The sequence below is a fragment of the Hyperoodon ampullatus genome (genome assembly GCF_949752795.1).
Source record: "Hyperoodon ampullatus genome assembly, chromosome: 11".
Taxonomy (NCBI): domain Eukaryota; kingdom Metazoa; phylum Chordata; class Mammalia; order Artiodactyla; family Ziphiidae; genus Hyperoodon; species Hyperoodon ampullatus.
The window spans coordinates 42,486,235-42,504,335 of record NC_136924.1 but is presented as its reverse complement, the minus strand read 5'-3'; positions in this window follow the sequence as shown (position 1 = coordinate 42,504,335).

The window sequence follows — 18,101 nt, the reverse complement described above, 5'->3', positions numbered from 1 at the left end:
TCAACAGGGGCTTCCCTGGTGGCACAGTGGTTAAGAATCCGCCTACCAATGCAGAGGACATGGGTTCGAGCCCTGGTCCCGGAAGATCCCACATGCCACGGAGCAACTGAGCTCGCGCACCGCAACTACTGAGCCTGCGCCCTAGAGCCCACTAGCCACAACTACTGAAGCCCACGCGCCTAGAGCCCGTGCTCCGCAACAGGAGAAGCCATTGCAGTGAGAAGCCCGCAATGAAGAGTAGCCCCCGCTCGCCGCAACTAGAGAAAGCCCGCGCGCAGCAACGAAGACCCAATGCTGCCAAAAATAAAACAAATAAATTTCTATATATATATAAAAAGAATAATCAACAAGAGCTCCTGAGAAGGTGAGGTGAGCCGGGGTGGGACACACCTGGGACCCACCCACCCACCCCCAGTGCAAGGGAAGAAACCTCAGCCAACTGAACAAAACGACTACTGATGCTGAAAAATGGCCCAAACGCAGGGGGCTCAGCTCAAGTCAGGATGCTTTCAGAATAGGAGCCTATCAGAACACACACCAGTCACATGGATGGTCCAATAAGGAGGCACTTCTGCCTTCCCCACCCCGGGCCCACAGATGTCCCGGAAGGCAGTCGTTCAAAGCCTATGAAGTCTCTTGGAAAACCAGGGCCTCTCCAGAGGGACCAGGGTTCCACAGGATGCCTCACAGGGATGTGCCAGAGGCATTCCCATTAATGACAGGTGCAAACCAAGGAAGCTACGTTCGCACTATTATTTTGCCGTTTTCTGAAGTTTTAGCGGATGCTTCAAAGCATAAAACAGACCTAATAGGTAAAATGACTAGAAAGGAAGCAGTAACTGTTTCAAGTTTTACCAAGGATACCCAGAAAACCCAAGAGAAGTGATTTTCAAAGAGAAGCATAAACAACCTACAATTAATGACAGTTTAGCAAACTGGCCAGATTCTAAATGAATTTTTTTTATTTCTATTTTTTGGCCACACTGAGTAGCATGCAGGATCTTAGTTCCCCGACCAGGGATCAAACCCATACCCCCTGCAGTGGCAGCTTGGAGTCTTAACCACTGGACTGCTAGGGAAGTCCCGAAATGAATATTTTAAAATCTCTCATTTTCCTACAGAGTAGCAATGACCAGTTAGTGTCCATAATGGGGAAAAAAAGATTCCACTCAAAATAGCAACAGATTTTTAAAAAAAGTAACACCTAGAAACAGCTGCAATAGAAAATATTCAGCAGTTGTGTGAAAAGAAAACTGTAAGTTCTACTGAGAAAATAATTCCATCAGTATATGGAAGGGCATGCCATGTTGCCGGAAAATCTGAACATTGTAAATATGTCTATTTTCCCAAAATATTTCAAATATTTGGCCCAATCCCAACTGAAGTCCTGATTAAAAAACAACAACAAAGGGTTTCCCTGGTGGCGCAGTGGTTGAGAGTCCGCCTGCCGATGCAGGGGATGCGGGTTCGTGCCCCAGTCCGGGAAGATCCCACATGCCGCGGAGCGGCTGGGCCCGTGAGCCATGGCCGCTGAGCCTGCGCGTCCGGAGCCTGTGCTCCGCAACGGGAGAGGCCATGACAGTGAGAGGCCCACCTGCCGCAAAGAAAACAACAACAACAACAACAAAACTCAGCAACATTGTTCTAAAGTAGATCCTGACATACTCTCAGGAGATCATTGTAAAGGAAATTTGGAAAAGAAGGGAATAGGTAATAACTTTCCCCACCAGCTACTGAAATATTTATTTAAAGCAACAGTCACGAAGATACTGGACTAACACAAAGACAACGGTTACATCAACGAACCAAAATATATAGACCCAAAACAGGCCTTAATACCTCTAAAGGCTTGGTACACACAAGTTTGCAGGGCTAGCTGCTTTTAGACTGTTAACAAAGAAATACTAAGATCCACTTTGCACTGTCAACAGGGCTGCAGAGACTTCTCCCGGGTCCTGGGCTGAGGACAGTTTTCTAACCGTCCCATCTCATCCTGTCTCTGAGGCTGGCCTGGTAGCATCCCCACCTCCCAGATGAGGAAATAAAGGCCCAGAGAGGCACAGGGGCACCAGACGTGAACTAGATCACCTGGGCCCAGAGTGTACACTGTCGCCCCCCTGCCCCACACACCTGTGGCCTCCGAAATCTGGTCCCCCTTCTCGTCAAAAAACATATCTGAGTCAATGCACCAACAGAAGTGTAATTATTCACTTATAAACTACACACACGTAAGTGCATTCTGAGATCTTTCTAATGGAAGTGAGAAACATTGAAATCAAGATGAAGTAACATATTGCTAAAGTAACGTTAAAATTTCATTCTATCAACAGAACTGAAAACATTTTATTTTCACTAAAATATTATTAAACATATTCTTTTATGAGTGTAATCTGACTGTACTTCTCTATTTGGGGGGGAATCTTGGCTGAGAATTTTGTGATACTGCGAGGTGAAGGTCTGGTTCTAAGTTTGGTTACTTCTGTGCTTTGTTTTCACAACATCAATGATGATAAAGTCTCACAAAGGGCCGTGGGACCAGAGGAGGTGAACCTCGCTGGCCGTGCTCACCATGGACCCCACCACGTAGGTGAGATCTTCGCTGGAATGTGGCTGGTACACTTTCCATCTTCCCTGAGATGTCTGTGCTTGTTCTTGTGGGCTACACACACACACACACGCACACACACCACACGTGCACACAAATATGCTCAAACACACTGAAAGTTTTCACATAAAGATTTTCCCACTGATTAGACAGTATTTTCCAGAGTGTTTTAAGTGGGCAGGTATGAATTTTATAAACAGATAAACACACAACAATGCAAACATTTCCCAAAGGCCAAAACCATTTTCAAAATATGTCCTTAGCTCAGAAGACTGGTACCTCTCTCTCTGTCATTGTCGAAATTGTCACCCTTACCTGAGTGATTCATGATCCCTTTACATACCTGCTGGGTGGCAGGTAGCGGGGCGGGAAGTTGGCAGCCCAGTTCCCCTCGGAGAAGCCGAAGGGCCGCATCTCTACGGGCTGATCTGACCACCAGCTGGGAGGCCTCTGTGTGTGCGGAATATTTTAGGCTCACTACTGATCTAAGTACGAAGTATTGGAAGGTTCCACTGATTTTGTTTCGTTTTGCCTGCTGTCTGAGTTCCGCCTTCAACTTGGAGGCGATGGATGCATGGAGCCGAGGATGCCTTGTAGGGGTGACACGGACCGTCACCCAGTCCCCGAGTCCTTCTTGAAATCCTGTCCAACAGCCTTCCCGTCAGGAAGGAAAACCACAGGTTGGAAAGAAAGTAATTGTAGAAAAACAAGGAGGAAGAGGGGGAGAGGGAGGGGGAGGGGGAGGGAGGGCCCCTCTCCCTGAGCTTTTTCTTGACAAAACATTGTTTTTTTTAAACAAACAAACCTTTACTTTGAGAATATATCCTTTCTGCCCATCTGTCCTTTGGTGAGCAGCCCAAAGCTGGCTTCTTGTCACTATGGAAACCAACTTTCCCACACGGACCGACTGCGCTGGGCCCCGAGCTCCTCCCCGGCCACCCCGCACGGCCACCCCGCACACCTGCACGGGAGGGACGGGGCTTTTCCCCAGGTACGCGGCTAGTGTCTTTTGCCAAGTAAACCTCAAAAGGGGCTTCGGGATATTGATCATGACGTTTTGTAAACTTTTACCATGTGGGAGAATGTGTACTGCATGACTTTAAACATTGTGGAGAAATTGTAGAAATTGTTTCCTTTGTTTTCTGGTTTAAATGTGTCAATCTGGTGGCATCCCACCTTCATTAGGACACAAGATACCCACAGGCCAAGGGTCAGGTTCACTACAGGGGAAGCAAATCCAGTGTTCAAAATCCTCCCCCCCACCTCTGCTGACTCCTTGTCACCTCTGATTAGGTCTCCCTGGGGCCACAGAGGAGCTGCCACCCAGGGCTGACGGGACAGGCTGCCTCCTCTTCGCTCTCCCCTCCCTCTCCCCCTCTCGTCCTCCCCTCCCCTCCCTCCCCTCCCCCTCCCTCCCCTCCCTCCCCCTCCCTCCCCTCCCTCCCCTCCCTCTCATCCTCCCCTCCCCCTCCCCCTCCCTCCCCTCCCTCCCCCTCCCTCCCCTCCCTCCCCCTCCCTCTCATCCTCCCCTCCCTCCCCCTCCCTCCCCTCCCCTCCCCCTCCTTTCCCCTCCCTCCCCCTCCTTTCCCTCTCCCTCCCCCTCTTTTCCCTCTCCCTCTCCCCTCCCTCTCATCCTCCCCTCTCCCTCCCCTCCCCCTACTTTCCCCCCTCCCCTTCACCCTCCCTCTCCCCTCCTCTCCCCCTCCCCCTCCCTCCCCTCCCCTCCCCCTCCTTTCCTCTCCCTCCCCCTCCTTTCCCTCTCCCTCCCCCTCCTTTCCCTCTCCCTCTCCCCTCCCTCTCATCCTCCCCTCCCCCTCCCCCACCTCTCTCCCTCCTCCTCTTCCTCCTTGTTTTGCTACAATTACTTTCTTTTCAACCTGTGGTTCTCCTTTTCTCAGGAGTCTTTTTAAACCTTTTGTCCATTTCGTTGACTTAACATAATTTAAATATCACACAGCATATTCCATCCGTAAGCCACCTGCACTGTAGCACTTCAAAGTGCAGCCCTGTCACCGCTTCTGGGGCCTCTCCTCCCCTCCAGACCTGCACCTGTGACGTGTGACATGGGCCATCTGGAGTCATTTCACACCAGGAAAGCTTACCGGACATGACTGAACCCTGTAAATGTTTTCCCTGCTTCCCTCCGGGGCAGCTCTGTGCATCCCCTGGGGCAGGGGTGGCACCTGGAACAGAGACCCTGCCTGGCCTGGGGAGCGGGGGAGGAATGAGAGGCAGCTCCTGCTCTTGGTTTAGTGGGGACACCCAAGCTCCCCCCCAGTTAGGGGAGGCGGATGGAGGGACCCAGGCGGTGAGTGTGTCCAGGCCCGGGGAAGGGTGGACGGTGGGCCGGACCCTGGGGCAGGACCCTCCCCTCCCCTTTCTCCTGAAGCCTCCCCACCCCCGTTAGGCCTTCCCTGCCCTGGTCCCCCCTCCCCGCCCCCCCTTCTTCCCCCAGAGCAGCCTCCCACCCTCCCTCCTGGGGCTGCCCCCCCGACGCCCGAGGGATCTTCCTGGAAGGCACAGTGGCCCTGCCCCCCACCCCCCAGGACGGGGCCCTCAGGGCAGTGGCAGAGGCGTCTCTGGAGCCTGGGTGCCCGTGTGGGACCCCTTCTCAGCCAGGATAGGCGTCCCCGTGGTGTCCGGGTTCAGGGGCATGGTGACAGGGAGGGACAGGCCACAAGGAGGCCTGGCCACTGGTTCCTCCCCAGACGCTCAGTCCCTGGGTGGGGCAGCCTGGCCCGAGGGTCCAGGGTGACCTGGTGGGGTGCCCCCCACCACCTCCACGGGGAGACCCGGGTCAGCAGGGCGGTGGGAGCCTTGCTCTTGGCCAGAAAGTCAAGAATGTTGCAACTTGCTTTTAGTTACTTTCTAGTTCTTTTCACGGGCCTTTCTAGACAATTTCCTTGCCCCCCTTCCCTCGAGATCTGGTCTTATTCTTCTGGCGATAACACGGTGGCTTTAAAATACGTCCACCAAGTTCTTAGATCTCTCGCCTTTGAAAGATGGAGACTAATCTCCTCCCTCGAGTGTGGCTGGACTTGGAGACTTCCTTTTGATGAGTGGGACACGACAGAGAGACGGCGGTGACCTCCGAGGTTTGCTTCCCCCATCCTCGCTCTGGGTCACTCCCTCGGGGGAAGTCAGCTCCCCCTGGAGGGGCCCACGTGGTGAGGGACTCGGGCCTCCCACCAACAGCCCTCTTGGAAGCAGATCCCCAGCCCCATGGGGGCCTTTGGGGGTTAGCATCCCCGACCCGCATCTCGACAGCAGCTTCCCACCCGGGACACCCAAAGCCAGAACCACCTGGCCAAGCTGCTCCTGACCCACAGACACAGTGAAATGATAAACATCTGTTATGTCTTTCTAAAGCCACTCTTTTTTTTTTTTTTTAGCTTCTTTTCCCATTTACAGAGTACTGAGCAGAGTTCCCTGTGCTATACAGTAGGTCCTTATTAGTTATCTATTTTACATATAATAGTGTGTATATGTCAGTCCCAATCTCCCAATTTATCCCTCTCTTCACACCTTATCCCCTGGTGACCATAAGTTAGTTTTCTACATCTGTGACTCAACTTCTGTTTTGTAAATAAGTTCATTTGTACCCTTTTTTTTTTTTAGATTCCACACATAAACAATATCATGATATTTGTCTTGCTGTGTCTGACTTACTTCACTCAATCTCTAGGTCCATTCATGTTGCTGCAAATGGCATTATTTCATTCTTTTTTATGGCTGAGTAGTATTCCATTGTATATATGTGCCACAGCTTCTTTATCCACTCCTCTGTCGACGGACAGTTAGGTTGCTTCCATGTCTTAGCTGGTGTGAATAGTGTGTTATGTCTTAAGGTGCTAAATTTGGGGATAATTTGCTGCAAGCAGGGGATGACGAATATAAATAACAAGAGCTGAGAATTCTTGTTAAGCATTTACGATGTGCCAGGCACTGGGCTAAACTCCATTTCCTGGTTTAATCTTCCCAATGGCCCCCCAAGGGAGCAGATACTTTCATTATTGTCTTTTCTGGCTGAAGCAATGGAGGCACAGAGAGGTTGAGAAACCGCCCCCAACCCTGTCACACAGCCAGTGGCAGTGGCGCTGGCACTGGAACCCAGGTCTGTCCTATTCCTTACTTGAAACCAACTCGTGATCAATCCCATTTTTCATTATTTTTACTTATTTATTTATTGGCCGTGATGCGCAGCTTGCAGGATCTTAGTTCCCTGACCAGGTATCGAACCTGTGCCCCCTGCAGTGGAAGCGCAGAGTCCTAAGCACTGGACCGCCAGGGAAGTCCCCCCATCTTTCATTACTGACGTCTTAATTCTATGCCCGGTCCCTCCCACTCCTGGCCCTCCTCGGGACACAGGTCTGCCCTCCACTGCCCGGGGGGCTGGTGGGTCGCCTCTGCAGAAGGCATCTGAGACGGACCCACGGTGGGTGCTGCCCTCCCAGGGCACAGGCTGCCTCGGAAGGGAAACCGTCCCAGGTCTGTCAGGCCGTAGTCACCTTGCCCAGCCTGGCTGGGCCTCAGTGTTACCCTCCCGAAGATGGGAATGAGAATCAGCACTGAGTCTTCTCCACTGGGAAGCTCTGGCAACCAGAGGAAACAAGGGGGCTGGTGGCCAACGGGTAGGGGGCACCAGGCTCTCCTGGCTGGGGGGGTCTGAGCTTCTGGCCCCTGTCTTCACCCTCCAGATAGATTCATCCCCAGGTGGGTGTCCCCATGGCACAGGAAAAGCAGACAGCAGCCTGATAATAAACCGGCAGCTCATAACTGTCAAATTGTCTTAGAAACAAGAGGCCATGAAGTCTCCCTGGAGGGGGATGATCCCACCCGTCGAGGGAAACGAACAGAGCGGGTGGATCCAGAGCCCTCAGCAGCCTGCAGCCCCGTCTCTCCTTCAGCCTTCGCTCCAGTCTGTTTCGGGCCCGGCCACTTCCTCTTGAAAGTATCAGAGCTTAAGTATTTATCAGCAAGGCCGCCACTTCTATTTGCTCTGCATGATTTAATGTATTTATCGCTGTGCTTTTCAAATGCCTGCTCGCTCCATCTCCGAGATATTTTCCCCTGGATGCCCCATTAAATGAATCAGACGCTGCTCCTGCTCTAGCCCTCCCTCTGCCGATGGCCTGGCTGCCTGGCATCCTCAGGGTGAGATGTTCAAGGGGATGGATTTTTCCTCCTGGAGAGGGGGTGTCTGTGGCGGGGCCAGGGGTACCGGGGGGGCCGCTCTGGGTGCTGCTGGGCTCTGGGGGCGGGGTCTGGGGGCGGCAGGGACCCTCTCTGCCGGATTCATCCTGCACAGTCTCGCCTGCTGAAATGGTCCTCACGTGTTCAGTTCATGCAGGGAGAGGGTTACAGTGGCCCCCCTGTGTGTTCTGGAACTCTCTGGAGCATGAGGGCGGAGGGGAAGGTGGCAGGGAGTCACAAAGCAGGGGGACAGAGGGACAAGAGGTAGACATCAGAACTCGGGGGAAGGTTCTGGGGTGGGGAGGCTGGGCTGCCTGAGAGCCTGGGGTGGATGTCCCATTTGGGGATAGTGGCCATGCCCCTGGCCCACCCCCTTCCCCTTCCACACCTGCCAGTTCCGGTGGTGGTCTCCAGGCCCCTCCCCCCGGGGTGACTGCCCTCAGAGCCCACTAACAGGAGAACTGAGACAATAAAATGGTTCATTGCTTTAAGTCACCAAGTTTAAGGTTTGTCTATGCAACAGCAGGTAACCAAAGTCTAGGAGCCACAGGGGTGACCCTGGGAAGGGACGTCCCAGGCGGAGGGAACAGCAGGTGCAAAGGGGTCAGATAAGAATCACCACAGCCTCCAAACAGAGCCTGACTCTATTCGCTCCCCTCCAGGGACATCTTCAGGAGTTCCCAAAAGAGCAGTGAGGAGACATCCTTCCACGTGGGAGACACACTGTGCACTGCTGGTGTAAAGGCCAAGGCTTTCAAATATGCGTGTGTCCACGTCGACTTGGGTGCCCGAGGGTCTGGGGCATTAATTTAAAGCCACGTGATTATTGACAAGTCTGAGCTGGGTGTGTCTCTCTCCTGTGGACCTGGAGACGTGGGAACGGCTGTTTTGCTCACTGCTGCACCCTGGTCCCCAGCTGGGGCTGCTGATGCTCCTTCTGGCTCTGGCCCAAGGAGCTGGATGCCAGGTGGCACTCGAGGCCCCTCCCAGCACCTGCCCCTTCCTGCCGCTGCTGCCCGGGAACCTGAATGCCCCAAATTCCTGGACCTGATTTCCAACCAGCGTCCCAGTGGGTGGAGCTTTCACGGGAGTGAAGGGGGGCAGTGTGAGGGTGAAGAGACTTGTGCCAGGCAGCCCAGAGGTGGACGGTGGTGGTCGCTAGTGGGCTTGTGTGCCCTAGCACCACCCCTCTTCTAGGATGCGAATCCCCTCCTTGACCTCTTTGTGCGTATGGATCAGCCCTGGAAACACCTGGTCTTGCCCTGGGGCCCCAGCTGGTTGATTATGGAGTGGGCGCTTGACCTGAGCTCTGCCAATGAGAGTCTTCCCGAGAGGTCTGGGAGCTGGAACTGAGAAAATGAACTTGACATTTCGTGGAGTGCCTATGGAGGAAGACGCAAAGTGCGGGTGCCGTCAGTGCTATGTTCTGCCCTCGTGGGTCTGAGCAGCTGAGGAGCCCAGCTGCTCAGAAGGAAGGATGCTGGTACAGAGGGAAGGATGCTGATGCACAGGGAAGGATGCTGGTACAGAGGGAAGGATGCTCGTGCGGAGGGAAGGATGCTCGTGCAGAGGGAAGGCTGCTGGTGCAGAGGGAAGGCTGCTGGTGCAGAGGGAAGGCTGCTGGTGCAGAGGTGAGAAGATGTGAAGGGTGGAGACACACATTTGAATTTCCAGCTGCTTCTGTTCTGAGCTCCAAACTGCGTCTTCTCCTTGGGTCCTATGAGACATCCCAGAGTCCTCACAATATATTCATGGTTTTTAAGCTGGGTTGAGTTGGGTTTCTGTTCCATGCAACCCAAAGAGTCCTAATCAATAAAATATTAACACACACATTTCTATCAACTCTAAGAGTTAATCAGTATCCATCAATTACCACTTGAATGTGACAAGACATTTGGCACGATTTTATTGCAGTCATTCAGAATTTTAGTTCCAGAATGTTATTAATTTTCTTTCACATTATGCCAGTTACTTTGGAACATTATGTCCCATCTATTTGGGGAATTATTTTCTAACAATGGCATTAAATCTCATTTTCTCAGTAATTATTTGGACATAACTTACGTTTTGTCTGTTTGCTCACCCTTATTTCTTGTGCCCCAATGCCACCCTGTCTTTTTCTCTCATTCTACTGGATGCTACCCCACAATTATATTTTTCCCAGAGGGAACAGCTGTGATATACTCTTCAAATCCCCAAAAATAGATAAACACATGTATTTTCTCCTCACAATGGAACTATATGTTATCTGGATATGGAATTCGAGTTTCAAAGTCCTGTTTCTTCACAGCTTTGGAGCCAGTGCAGATGAGAATGGCCAGCAGGAGTGGACCTTTATTCCTTTTTTAAGCAATCTATTTTTCTTTTACTCTGGAATCTTCAAGGTCTTTCTAATTCTTGTCGTCATAAATTTCACCAGGATGTATGGATATATGTAGAGTGTGCCATTCTCCCATGATTCCTTCTTCATACACCCAAGATGTGAAGGCTCAAGCCTTTTCCCATCTCAGAGGAAATTTTCTTCTCTTATTTCTTTAATTACTTTTCCCCCCTTCTCTCCCCTGGGACCCCATTGGCGTGATATTTCTTCTCCTGGATCTATATTCCCCTTCTCTCAACCTAACTCTTACAATTTCCATCTTTCATTTCTCTTTCTGCCCCAAGAGACTTAAATGGCTTCACCTCTAATTCACCAGTTTGGGTTTCAGCCATGTTATACACAGCTTCTATGGAGTTTCAACGTTTTAGTAATCACGTTTTTTAATTTCAAAGATAGCTTTCTTGTTCTTTAATCCCCCAATTAAAAAACCGTGCCCAGTTCCTATTTCATGGTTCATGGACACGATATCCTTTTGAGTCTCTCGGCAGATGCTAATTAGAAATTTACAATTCTCTTCTGTTTCCTGTATTAATCCTGTTTCATCGAGGATTAGTTGACCACCGGGTCATGTTGGAGATGGGATTTCGAGGATTTAACTGCCCTGCGGAACCACTCTTTCTATAGATAAGTATATCTTTTATCCATGTCTGATGAAGTGGCCTGAAGTGGCCCTGGGAGCTGCCACCATGCTTTTCTTTCTAATCCGGGGTTGACAACTTTCTCTGTAAATATTTTCAACGTCGCAGGCCCTACAGCCTCACAGCTGCTCAGCTTGGCCGTCGTAGCAGGAAAGCGGCCCTGGATGGCACGTAAACAGCAGTGTGGCCGTGTGTCAGTGACTTTACCAAGCCTGGCCATGGGCTTGACCCATGGCTCATGGTGTGGGGAGCCATGGTGCCCTCATGGCGTAATCGTTCCCACTTGCCCATCCTGCCCATCTAGCCCGGACTCCACGCTGCCCGTCTGTGGCCGAGGGACCAGCCAGCTCCCCAGCCCTCTGCCTTCCTTCCCTCTCACTTTCCATGGACAGTTTTGCTTTAACTTTTGTCCACCACATTCTGGGGGTTTGGGGATTTGGAGGCTGACATTGGGAAATCAGTAGCCATTCCTCCGGTGCCTGGGCTGCCTGCTCAAACTTCTCTTGGCAGCCCTATTTCTGCGTCAGTCCGTCTCATCTATGCTGTGGATTTCAGGATTTTCTCAGGATTTCTGATCCACTAATTCGTCTTTTCCTGTTCCCCAGTGTTGCTGTTTATTTTTACCTTTTTAAATCATTTACATGAGATTTGGGGCAGAAAAAGAGCTAAGCCTGTGAGTTCAGACCACCATCGTGAGCTGGAAATCTGGAATTCCTTCCCCTGCTCCACTTTTTAAAAGTCGCTTTATTGAGACGTATTTTGCATGTCGTATCATTTACCCCTTTCAAGGGGACAACTCAATGATTTATTTTACCAAGTTGTGCAACCATCACCGTAAGTCAGTTTTAGTACATTTTCATCACCTCCTGAAATCATTTTTGATAGTCATATACACACACACCACACACCCCGTGTACCCGCACAAAGTCACCCAATCTGTATTCCCTTCAGCTGGAGTCCTGGTGACAAACCACAGGACCAAATATCTGACAAAGGGGGCCACCATCACCATCTCTAAGAAGCTACCATTTGACACACCTGACCCCTTTGCCCCTCCCCACACAATCCAACAAGCCCAAGAGTTACACTGCTTCACAGACGAGGAAGTTGGGTCCAGAGAGAAGTAACCGGCCCGAAGCCACACATCTGGTCAGTGCAGAGATGAAATGTGTGGCTCCAAAGCCTGAGCCAATTTCTAATCCTGCACCACCCCCACACGTACAAGTCAGCCCAAGTTTCATGAGATATAACCCCGAAAAAGGATGATCCTTGACATGTACAATTAAATAGGATTTCACTTTTAGACGTTCGTAAGGCTCTTCACATGAATAAACCCATAAACCCTGAGAGGCTCGTGCCCACCCCCCGCCCCCGTCCTCAGAGGGCCGTGGTCCCTGCGTCAGCTCTGTCCTGGAGACGGGCTGAGGCCATGCCGATGCCCAGATGACTGCTGAAGCAGCCAGTGTGGAGACAGAGCTCTACTGAGCAAGAGACGGTTCTCCCTGAAGACAAGTCCCAAAATAATTGACCAGATGCCTGATGAATTCTTTAGCAAAGAATTGAGCTTAATAGCCAATGATAAAATAAACAAGAGGGAAAACTAGCGCTCTCTTCCGTCCCCGTTCGGCAGTAAGGGACTGACAATTGGATCATCTCCCTAAGAATATGGGATCATTAAGGAAATGCTGAATCTGGGTGCTCCGGGGGTAGGGGTGACCCTGGTGGGCCCAGGGCAAATAACCCTTGGTAATGCTCACACAAAGGGGTCTCCCCTGGTCCAGGCAGGACAGAGGGGGTGGAGGGTCCGGAGTGAAGACCACAGGAGGGGCCAGGGTGGCTGGCACTCAGGGACCTGAGTCGGGTGACAGGGTATGGAGAAGGATGAGGCTGGAAAAGAGGAGATGCGTGAGGCGGGGTCCCAGCCCTCCAACAGGGGAGATGGGGGGATGGGGAGCACTCTCTGGCCTCCAGTTGCAGGGTTGGGCTGCAGGAGGGAATGAGCAAGGAGGGGACTTCAGGGACAGCGTCCAGGCCGCGTGGGAGCTGATTTCCTAGAAGGTCTGCCGAGGTCGAGAACATGCAGTCGGGTCAGCTCAGAGGCTGCCAGGGATGGAGACCTGTCAGGACCCTGCAGTTACTAGGGTTTCCTGGCTGCACATGAGCTACTGTGAGTGTCTTCAGGACCTGACAAGGCTGCCAGCCCACAGGACACTCTGATCCCAAGGACGCATTCTTCTTCCCTCCACCGTGGTCCATGAGGGGTGACTCAGGGACTCTCCCCACCCCAGCTTCTCCCTAGATCGTCCCATATCTAACCCTGCTGCCACCGGACATACTCTCCCACGTCCCCATGAAATTCCCAAGTGGGAGAATCCAGTCCAGTCCTAAAACACGTAGTCAGTGGCTCCTGAGTGCCCGGCCCTGGGCCTTGACAGTGAGCCGGCAGGAGAGAGGGACCCAGGGGCAAAGAGACAACAGGCCAGGTGGCTGCCGGCGCTCGGGCAAAAGAGCGTGTGGGGACAGAGATGGGCCTCACCCAGGGGTCACAGAACCCTGAGAAGGTGATGCTGAGCAAAGAACTTAAGGGCATGAAAGGGCAACCCCTGCAGGTGTCTGGGGAGGACATTCCAGGCCAAGGGACAAGCAAAGGCCCCGGGGCAGCAGTGTTTGGTGTGTTTGCAGGACAGCAGCGTGGCCAGTGGGCTTCCGTGGCAGAGACACAGGGTAGAATGGGTTAGAAGTGGGTGAGGCTGAGGAGGGCTTTCTAGGATGGCCTGTTTCCATCTGTGTGGATGCTGTGGGAAGGGACCAGGATGGGAGGAAATGTGGATGATACAGAAACAGGGAAGGACAGTGGCTGGAAAGGAGGCCTTGAATAATGTTAAAGATAAACTATTCACCAGACACTTGTTAAAAACGGCAAGACAGACTTTATACGAGCTACTGCCATAGGGAGAGACTTTGGTCCAGAGCTGGGATTTGCAGCCAAAGAGCGGAGCATGGGGGGAGTGCGGGGTCCACGGGGGGAGCTACTAGGGGGGACCTGACAGACCCCACGGGAAGGAGGGCTGCCACAAGGGTGCCAGAGGCCCGACACACGTTCCCTAACTACCCGGTAATTGGAATGTTATGAAATTGAAAATTATAACTAACTAGGAGGACAATAAAATAGAGTTTTCGGCTCTTTCTTAAAGGGCTACTCAATGCCCGTGAATTATATCACTGGCCTGTTGAAAGTTGTTGACAATTCATTGTTGGCTCAGCACATGATTCCTTTAGAAAACATGCAATAAATCGACGCTTATGTGTGAAAAGCATCCTGGAGAACTCAGGATGCTTTTAACTCGGGAGCAGGACTCAGGGCGCTAAGTCCTCAGTGATGGATCGCCACTAGCCTGCCCGCTTCAGTGTTTGCGGGCCGGGCGGGCAGCTCACTCCCTATAGCTCTGGATCCGTCCGTATCACTGGGAAAGGTGGGGGCGGATCAAGGGCGGCCAGCCAGCGGGCTGGGGTCCGGGTGTGAGGCTGGCTGGCTCCTCAGGCCCCTGCAAGGATGGCTGAACTCAGCAGACCTTTGGTGGTGGGGCGGCAGCAGCTCTGCCCCCAGGGCCAGTGGTAACTAACATGCCCCAGCAGCCGCCCTCCCCATCGCGTGTGCTGGGCCTCTGCGGCCCGGCTGTGCACTGACTCACCGACCTTTCTGTCCAGGCAACCACTGCCCCTCGGGCCAGAGCCCACCCCCTCTTGCCTCCAGACGAAGACGCCCCCCTTGACCAAACTAGTCAGGGTCCTCTGATGGCTTAGACAGCCCTTGGTATCTAAATCCTGCCTTTAGCAAGAATCCTGCGGGGCCGGTTTAGCAAGCACACCTTAGGAAGAAGCTTGGTGCTTGAGGATTCAGGTCACTGGAAAGGCTGACCTGAAACAAAGGATGAGGTGGGCAGGGGAGACCGCCTTGGAGTCCAGCCTGGAATACAGGGTCTGGCCTAGGGGCTTGGAGGTCTTGGGTCCCCAGCGGCGGGCTCTCACCTGCCCTCAGCTGAGCCCCCCAGAAGTGGAGGCCACACCCAAGCCCCCAGGGAGGGAGAAGACCAGGGCCTCAGCCCCGCAGAGCAGCACGGGGACAGGGCAGCCCCGCAGAGCCGTCACTGTGACTGGTTCCCACAGATCCATGTTGTTTCAGCAGCTGGCAGCCCCCAGGGAGAGAGCGAGCCCCCCAGGCTGCGCCACCAGAGGAGAAATACCCTCCGCTAGCACCCCTCCCGCCCCAGGAAGGCGGATGGAGTGGCCACCTTCTCGGGTCCAGCAGGTATTTACGGTTTGTTAACGTTACCGTGACAACCCTCTCTGATGAAGCCGCCGGGTTGCATAAATTAATGACCTCAGTGGGCTGAGCGGAGCATCTCTCTGTCCCGCTGGAAGTTCTGCAGGTCAGCAAAAACCACCCTCCCGGAAACCAGGCCAGAGGAACGGGGAGCCCGCAGTGGGGTCCACGGGGGCCCTGGACCCTGGACAGCCCGTGCAGAGGCCCCACACAAAGCTTGGAAAGAAACCCTCCTGGCCTGGGGGAGATGCAGGAGGGGCCGGGCAGCTGCCCACAGGTTCTGGGTGCAGGAGTGGGGTCCCCCCAGCCCCGCCCACCTGCTAAGCTCTGAGGTTCTGCTCCCTCCCTCCCAGGGAGCTCTCGCCCTGTGGACTGAACACCATGGAGGCACTGGGACCCCAATGTGCATGTCTCTCCTGGGCCCCCTGCAGACTCCAGTCCCTTTATCCAACGCCTTCAGTCACCTTCACCCAAAAGGCATATCCGAGGTCACATGTCCAGGACCCAGCCTCAACCCCACCCTGCCTGAGAGCAGCTCCTCACAAGGCACCCCCATCTCAGGTCAAGGCAGGGGCGGCCCCTCCCCTCCGCCAGAGACACCCCTTGAACGTGCCACTCCCCTATGTGCACCGCTGCTACATGATGAACTCCCCGCCCCCTGCCCCGAGCATGGTGTTCAAGGCCCCCAGGGGCTGGGCCCAGCCTTTCTGCAGCCTGTTCTGCTATTCTCGGCCCACCCCCCAGGCTCCTCTCCAGGCTGGCCCTCCAGTTGGTCCCTCCTTCACCTTTGCCTGTGCCTCTCTCCCCAGAATGCCCTCTTCTATCCAACAAACTCCTACTCATCCTTCAAGGCCCAGCTGAAAGTTCCCATTCTTAGCAAAGACGTCCCTGGCCCTCCCAGGCTGGATGAGCCCCCAGGGCACCCGTGTCTGGCCCTCTATCAGCATCATTCACGCCCCGGGGCTGAGAGCCAGACAAAGACCAAGTGTGACAAGTCCCTGGCCTCCCCCCTCCCACCACCCGCCCTCCGGCTTTAGCTCAGGGCTGGACGCAGGGCGTGCGTGAACAAGGTTTAGATGCAGATGACCAGAGGGAGCCGGGATCCAGGGCCCCGGGACTGCGCTGTGCCCTGCCCAGCACTCTGGCTGCACCCAAATCACTGAGCCTTTGGTCAGACGGAAAGGAGGGTGCCCACCGCCCTCCCGCAGGGCCCGGTGAGCCCCGAGGGGCAGAAGGGTGTGGAGTGGGAGGCCGCACTCTCACCTGTCTAGGGTAATTATTACAGCCGGAACCTTGAACCACACGTCTTCCTTAGGCTACCAAATACATGACTACATCATGACACTTTAAGTTGACAAGTAAATCTTATTATAAGATGTAATGACACCATAAAAGACGTCTTAGTCGTTCCTTTAGTCCTCTCGTCCCGCTGACAGTTCATTGCATCTCCTGCGACGTGGAGAACTAACACATTAATTTGGCAGATGGATGGAAATCTTTCAGGAGCACCGTTTCCCGGCTCTGGCCCGGCAGCCCTGGTGAGCACGCAGGGCCGGGACCCTCAGCCCGGGGCGGGTGTCAGACTCGGGGGCCGGGGACTCGGCTTCCCCAGAGGGCAGGACCCTGTGAGAACACCCACACGGGGGAGGGGGGAAAGCCCAGCGGCTGCTGGACCCCCGCCCGTGGCCACGTCGCGCCGGCCACTCCCACCCACCGCCCCAGGCAGTCTTTCCACCACCACTGATGGTGTGCCCTGGAGTAAGTCACCGGACACCCCTCCCGCACCATCTTGGGCCTCAGTTTCCTCCTCTGTAAAAAGGGCGAAGGAGTTAGCATAAGGGGCCTGTGCTGTCCCTCTCCTGCCGGCCCTGGGTCCAGGGAAAGATGAGGGAGGGGATGCAGGCCTGCTGGCCACAGGGACCCCGTTTCTGGATGAACAGACAGAAGTGACCAGGCGGCCCAGACAGTTGTTCAGGAGCTGCGAGGGGGACCAGGACCCTTTGCAAGGACCCTAGAAGGCGGGGCTCAGAGGCACTGGGGAGACAGCCCGACCCCCAGCTCCTGGGACTCAGACCCCATCCCCCCCGCCGCTTCCCAGTTCGCTACCGGCCTCCACCACCTTCATGGTGGGAAAAATCACATCTGGACACAGAGACACAGAAGACTGGAAGTCACATGCAGGGCACACCTGGACCCTTCTCATCCGGCAACACCCGCCCCCCCAAGGACACACCCATCCTGGGCCACAGGGCAGGCCCTCCTCCCCCCACCTCTGAAAATCAGGGATTGGTGTGTTTCTTACATCTTCACACCTGCCTCTCATCTGGAAATACTGCTATTTAAACCAGCTCAATCTGAAGTTGTGATTTTTGGAGGCTGATCATTTCTTCCATTCTTCCCACCGCTATTAGCAAAATGCCAGAGACATTTCTAAGCACATTCTTTGAAACTGGGATAAAAGCAGGAAATGGTCTTCACAGAGCTGTGAGGAGAGAACAGAAGTGAGTGAGGCGGCCACAGCTGGGCAGGTGTGCCCGCCACGCCAGGCCCGCCATGCCCACGCCGCACTGTGCCCACCTTGATGCCCTCTTTCTGCACCCAGACACCCCGGGAGGCCCATTCCCTCCGTCCACAGCCCCCAGCAAAGCGCACGTCCACTTGGGGATGACCAGAGTATGGCTGGCCACCACCCCAGCTCCCCGTGGCCAGGAGCCTTGTCACCGCTGGAGGAGCTGCAGGGACCCCTGACCACCTGGCATTGTGGGCCCAGGGCCTCCCGTACGGCTGGTGGGGCCACTCCTGCACAGCACCTCCAGCTCATCCCACCCCCCACCCGGACTCCTCCCTGGGAGCCGCCTGGGCCTGGGGTGGCCGAGGATGAGGCCACTCCCTGCCAGGAGGAGGGGACAGAGGTGGCAGGTCCCCTCCTGTCACCTAAGGCAAGTGTGGGGGCCAGCGCTA